At 42.0% G+C, this 7177-nt stretch overlaps 1 pseudogene; it reads right to left on the bottom strand.

Annotated features, from left to right (window-relative positions):
• Positions 1-3559: 3559 nt before the first annotated feature.
• Positions 3560-4141, bottom strand: LOC102741964 (complement component 1 Q subcomponent-binding protein, mitochondrial pseudogene; annotated as a pseudogene).
• Positions 4142-7177: the final 3036 nt, after the last annotated feature.

The raw sequence follows: 7177 nt of genomic DNA, 5'->3' as shown, positions 1-7177 counted from the left end.
TCGCATTGTAATTCAGATGCCCAGAGGAAATGTTTCTTTATTCTAAATGTGATCTGGTCTCCCTCTCTGACTCACTGTGCACCAGGGAAAAAAAAATCCACGTTCTGATTTCAGAAAATCCACATTCTGAAAAATGTACCCCAATCTACTAACTGTAGTCTGCACTGATGTGATGATTTAAACAGTCTGCTACATTTTTGCTCAATAGCCCTAGGTAGAAAGTCTAGTGTCCCAGAGTTCTACCTACTCTCTTTGTTTCTCTGAAACATGACTTTGGGTGTAAAAAGAACATTAGTGGGTCCTCGTGGTGTGAGATTAGTGGGGAAGAAGCCCCAAACTTGTATGTTACATCTGTGTAATGTCTTCTGCTCCAGTGTCCCTGTCCACCTGCTTTGTTGGGCACCCTGATGCTGATATCTGTAGATCATGAACTTGTCCGCTAACTCTACTGACTTGGTCATAGCTAGCTGAACTCAAGGACTGGCTCTACCTTATCTCAGCTCTCAGCAGCCCTCTCTGTCTTCTGGCCACAACTTTACCCAGCCTCTTGCCTGCTTCCATAGCTTCTTCTGGGGGGCCACGAGGCCATGCCACAGTTGATCCCGTGTCAAAACTGTTGGCTGCCAACTCAGCATCCATGTTACAAAGGAACCATGAGAAGCTTAGGATGACAACCCAAAAGACAACACCCTCCAGGCTCTTAGGTGAAAGCCTAGACTCAGTGAGGGGAATTTTGCTGGATTGACCCAAAAGTGGTGTGGCTGGAAGAAAGTATTTTGAGTTTATGAAGCAGAAAATGCTGAAACCTGTAGAAAGAGGAGGCATTTAGCCAGCCAGTCTACATGAAAGAATGGGCTTCTTAGAGTTGCATTCTCTTCTCTGCAGCACCCAGGAGGGACCTGAACTGGGATGCCTTGGGGTTGGGTGAAGGAGGCATCCTGAATGGTGGTATTGAGAGCAGTTGCAAAGGACTCTGGGATGCTTGCCTCAGAGACTTCAGGATGTTGCCTGTCTTCAAGAGAGATACAGACGGACAATGAGCCTATCAGAATAGATCAGCGTGAAACAAAAATACAGAGCCCTCCTCGAATGCTCTGGAAGGTCTAAGACTTCTAAAATTAGTCCTGGTGGTGTGAGGGTATAAGAGAAAACCCCCAAAATCTACTAGAATGGAATTTCCCACCAGCCCAGCAAGATGGGGTGTAGAGCCGATTACATTTGTTTAGGGATAGAAATAAATGTGCTATTTCTCTCACTCTAGTGTGTGAACTAAAATTGTTACTCACATGTAAGAATGTAAATATATATATAAAGAGAGGTCAGGAAAAGAGAAGGACTGAATGGTTTTCCAGAGTAACCTTTGCTGGGTGGTAGGGGTAAGCTGCAGGAGGGGAATGGCAACAGGGACCTTTCTGGTTTTATTCCGTATTTATTTTTATTGTTTAGATAATTACACAAGAATGTCACTTGTGTAATAAGCACGTACAATCAAAAGAAAAAGATTGCATCAGATGATCGCTGTGAGTTTCTGGCAGGCCTGTCATCCTCACCACTCTGTGATGAAGTCCTCCAAAGCAGCTGCAAATGAGGGAAGCCCAGCTCCGCATGCCAACTTCTCACCTCACCAGCCATAACCCTACACCGCAGGACCTTGCTGCTTTTCCACCTTCACCTGTTGGGCTCCCTACTTGCCCCTTAAAGTCCCCTGAGGAGAGCTATCAAAACACACAAGACACCTAGACCCCATTCCCAAAGACTTGGAGTCAGTTTTTCTCAGGAGGGCCCCAGGCCTCAGAGCTTTCCAAATCTTCCAGGTGATTCTAATAGCAGCCAAACTCAGAACTATGACAGACACTTCCTGGGGGTCAGCCTGAACACAGCAACTGTTTCCCACCTCACTTTGTCCTGCTAGACCTTCTGCCTCCATCCCAGTCCCTGCTATCTCCTTCTGTCAAAATCCTCTCTCTCTTGCAAGACTTCCCAAATCCCACCTTCTTCAAGAAGGCTTTGTCCCCTGGCTGTGACCCTTCCTTCCTAAGCACCCCCATTAGACTTTATTCATCCTTCTTGTGTGATCTTTATTTTGGCACATTTTGCACTGTAACTAGCTGGGTGTTTGCTTATATACAAGACTGGAAGCTCCTTGAGGCTGGTGGCCAGGGTTTATTCCTCTCTGCCGGGTCTCTTGGGGATACACATACATACACAAAGAGTGGGGAACCAAATTGCCCGAATCTTCACAATTATTTTAGTCAAACTCCACCCACACAGACTAAAATACAAAAATGTTTGTGGGAAATGGAAGGATAAATGAATCATATTCATTTTCAGGAAAACACAGCTAAATGCTTATTCCTTGAAAATATATTCTGCAGAGTTTAAATGTCTGTGCGCTTACTGTGCGTGCTGGAAGTCCAATGGAGAAACTGCCCGTCGATGGGATGGGATCTAGGTGAATGGAGGGTCTTGGATTTAGAAATTCTGACTTCTTTGAAATGAACTTATAAACTTAATCTTCTTAATATCCTCTGGGAGGAAAAATATATCCAAAATTTTAGTTTAGTCCTACAAGTACAGAGAAAGCAAGTCCCAAAGAATCTATGAATGCCAATTAAGTGGGGAAGGAGAGAAAAAAATATATCTATCCTTTCCAAATATGTACTCATCTCAAACTCTGATTCCTGGAAATAAGAGTGCTAATGGAAACATTGCCATAAGGTGGTGGTGTCCCATGGTCCTTGTCAGGATGCAAACCTGAATTGCGCAAGCCTCTGGATTTAGCTACCAGCTTACAGGAAACACGGGGACAGATAAATAGTTTAAAGGACAGGACAGGGGTGCAAGCAGCAAAATCCAGACTGGGAAAGTCTGTAGGGTAAATGATCTGGGTGTGTCAACAGATAAATTTCCAAGGGGGATAGAAGAGATAGAGAGGTAAGGTAAAAGAGAACTTAGGGGCATTTTCAACCTGCTGCAACACATTGCCTTTATTATGGTCCCGATTCAAACAATAAACTATAAAACAAAAAACATTTATGAGGCAATTAGGGAAATGTGAACACAGAAGTTGTATTTGATAATAGTAAAAACTTACATATTTTGTGATAATGGTATAGATATAATTATTATATATTGCTATATATTATATATAATACCATTATTATATATATTATACATATGTACACATATAATGGCATAATATATAACAATATATTAATATATAATGAAAGAATTAATTATATCATTATATGTTAATATATGAGAATATATATCTTATTATATGTCATAATACATTATTAATATATAATTCTATATTGCCATAAAATGAAGGTATTTCATGTGTTGTCTGCTCTACCAGCTTTTTTTTTTTTAAGATTTTATTTATTTGACAGAGAAAGACACAGTGAGAGAAGGATCACAAGCAGGGGGAGTGGGAGAGGGAGAAGCAGGCTCTCCCCTGAGCAGGGAGCCCGATGCGGGGCTCGATCCCAGGACCCTGGGATCATGACCCGAGCCGAAGGCAGACGCTTAACGACTGAGCCACCCAGGTGCCCCTGCTCTACCAACTCTTGACAAAACTGTTGCGGTCTTCGAGAAGAGTAATATATTCCTGGTGCTCCAGGGCTGTGCTGGGCTCCACCTACTCATCTGCAAAAGTGTTATTCACCACCCCACGGTCCACCAGCAAATCCATTAGGTGGTCATAGAAGGCCCAGGCCAGGGACTCGGTGTTGAGTGTGTAAGTCATGTCCTTCCATTCAGACTCGCCAGTGGACTGAAAACTCACTTCCCTGATGGATAAATGTCATTTTTGTCCTCCTCTTCTTGTCCAACCTCATCTTCTGGATAGTGACAGTCCAGCACAAGGAGCTTCTTGTCACCATTCTTTATAACTTCAGCCACAAAACTGGGAGTGGACATCAATCAGGCTCCTGTTCCTCAACCTTCTGTCCTTGGGAGGGCTTCTCCTCCCCATGAAGGATGGGATGATGGGATGCTCTTGTAAATGCTCTTGTAAATGTTTAAAATGACAGTGATCTTTTCTCCAGCAATTTTCCACACTAATTTGGCTTCTTCCCCATTCACTTCCAGCTCCCAACTTCCAGACATCTTTGGGAAAGGACTTAGCCTTCTGTATCATCTTTTTCTCCTTGCAAATATATTCTGCAGAGTTTAAATGTCTGTGCACTTACTGTGCGTGCTGGAAGTCCAATGGAGAAAGTCATGTCCATCATTTAAGAATTCAACAAATTTGTCACCTTAGGTGTGCAGCTCCCCACAGCCATAGGCACAGGACCGGGCACAGCACACGGGAGTCCCAGTCCCTCGGAAGGCAGCTCCGCAGTGGCGGACTCCTTCGGGCACTAAGGTGGTTTAGTCTTGAAATCTTAGAGCAAAAATGTAGAGTTGAAATTATATAATGTCTGGGATTTGCTTCAAAATAACCCTGGTGTCAGGGAGTAAGTGAGGGTATAGACAAAATGAGATTGTCCCTGACTTAATTTTTGAACGAGTACCTGGAGTTTATTATATGATTCTCTACTTATGTCACATTTCTGCAAGAGCATCTAAAGTACTAACAAAAAGATATTAAAACATATTACACTAATTTAAGTAAAAGCAAATTACTAATAAAATCGCACAATCATCACATTTTTAAAAAACATCTGGGACCAGTTTAATGGATAAAAACTGTCCGGGTTGCCCAACCTCTTGATTCCTTGTAGAATCAAGGTAAAGCATTTTCCAGCTAATAATTGGAGGGGGGTAAGCGCTTGAGGGAGAAATGTTGTTGATTCAAGAAAGTATTTGGTTCTTGCCTTAAAAGCTGATTAAAACAGAAATTAGAGTTTCAAAAAATTAAGGCAGTCTGGAGGGGAGGTGGGTGAGGGGGAAGGGATAAGTGGGGGATGGGCATTAAGGAGGGCATTTGATGTAATGACTATTGGGTGTTATATGCAACTGATGAATCACTAAATTCTACCTCTGAAACTAATAAAAAAAATTAAGGCCGTTTGACTTAGGATAAAAAAAAAAAAAACACTGCCTGGTAGTGATAAGCAAACATCTGGAGGTTACAGAGTGAAAAATTGAGCAGAGAACAATTGGTTTTTACAAACTTTCAGGCCAACTGGGGAATAAAAAGTGGTAGAGAAGAGAAATACAAAATTGGGGGAAATGCCAAATCAGAGGGTAGGGGCTGGATTGCACGGAGATGGGGACCATTCATGGACTGGTGAGATGTTGGTTGCTATCCTGTCATGGCATTTGCAAGGACACCCACAAGCCCCATTTTTTCCAATCTAGTCATGTGTGTAAAATGAGAAGGAATCCAGAATCTGCCTTTGAACATGAACTTCTGGAGAGTGACCAACAATGAAGAGAAAAAAAAGATCAATGTCAAGCTGAAATGGAGCAAGCAGAAGGGAAAGAAGTCAGCATGGCTTGGTGTAAGAAAATGTATAAACCACCCCCCCCACCATCCCCCCTCTGAATTCTTCCTATTCCTGCCTGTTCTCAGGGCAGGGCATCAGCTATACTGGTTACCTGAACTGATCATCCCAGGAAAGGGTTGTTGTAGGAAAATGAACTGAGAAAAGAGAACAGACTCCAAGTAACTCAGGACAAAGAAAGAACTTGTGGGGTCACTGCATTCACATCACCTGACACACATACCCTATAAGAAAGGATTACCTGGGCTTCCAGGAGTGCAAAGCCAGCCAAAGAGGGTAAGTGAAGGGAGAGAGGCAGAGCCCAGCAAAAATCAGGGACATGCAGGTGAAGGTGGTGTCAGAGACCACCGAAACTTCCTTCAAACATCCACCTCCCAAAGCATATCTGGGGTCCCTTGAAATCATGGGCAGCTGCACTGTGTGTCTTCTATGTCAAGTGTTCTCATGGGATTGTCCCTTCTATACTCATGGAACCTCAGAGAAGCCTCAGGAATGTCTAGACAGGGCAAGATGGAGGCCGGAGGGTGGGGAGTACATAGGAGACTTGGCTGAAATTTTGCATGTGAAGCTGTCAGACATCTGGATACAACTGATAAAAGGCTTGATGTGTGGAATAGCTGTGTTAGAGACTGCAGATGGTTCTTAGAAATCTAAAAAAATTTTTTTAAAAATTAACTCCAGAAAAAGCAAAATTTTGTACAAGAAGAGAATGTATCTTCAATACATTACATGGCTCAGTGTGAATAATATTCATGTTACCACAATAATGTAAGCAATGGAAGTTCATTTATTAAAAAAAAATTAACAACTCTATTGGGTGAAAGGGTGGGACATTTATGTGGGGAGGTAGGTAGGCTAAATTCTCAATGTTCATAATATGAAAACAAAGAATACTTAAAGGTGGTTGGAATCAAGAAATTAGCAGTATATTGGCTGGTTATTTTGAAATATGGATCTAAATACCACAAGAAACATTAAGAATATTTGGAAGTGGTTGCCCCTGGAAAGCTGAAATTGAGGACAGAAAGCCTGAGGCAAGGAATGCTAGATTCCTTTCTTTTGGGAGGGGGAAGGCAGTTATATTTGAGCTTTTAAGCCATAAACATATTACTTAAATTTAAAAAAATTAAAAAATGTGTAAGATATTTGTGTGTCACTAATGACTGGATTAGTCATTAGTAAATTCTTCTGATTTTTAGAACCTATAATTCTCTACCAAAATATGTAAAAGCTTTCAACATAGTGTCTGGGGCAGAGGAGGTGCTTAGCTACTGTTACTTACCAGAAGCTTCCAGAGTCACAAATACTGTGCCTCTATTGGGAGTGGCTTTGTCGGTTGAGCATGGGCTTCCACTTTTGACATGAAAATCTGCTTTAGCTCTCTGCTTTGCCTTTGTGCTTGTGTATAGACGTGGGTCTATGTGTTATACTGTTGTCAATCAAAAAAAGACTTTTTTTTTATTATGTTATGTTAATCACCATACATTACATCATTAGTATTTGATGTAGTGTTCCATGATTCATTGTTTGCATATAACACCCAGTGCTACATGCAGAACGTACCCTCTTTATTACCCATCACCAGGCTAACCCATCCTCCCACCCCCCTCCCCTCTAGAACCTTCAGTTTGTTTTTCAGAGTCTGTATCAAAAAAAGACTTTAAAAAATAATTTTGTTGGGACACCCGTCACTGCCGCCGCCACCCACGATGCGTGTCGCCACC

The sequence above is a fragment of the Leptonychotes weddellii genome, unplaced genomic scaffold (assembly GCF_054177405.1).
Source record: "Leptonychotes weddellii isolate Sample4059 unplaced genomic scaffold, ASM5417740v2 HiC_scaffold_6900, whole genome shotgun sequence".
NCBI classification, from domain to species: domain Eukaryota; kingdom Metazoa; phylum Chordata; class Mammalia; order Carnivora; family Phocidae; genus Leptonychotes; species Leptonychotes weddellii.
The sequence above is the reverse complement of the archived record's forward strand: the minus strand, read 5'-3'. Positions and strand labels throughout refer to the sequence as shown.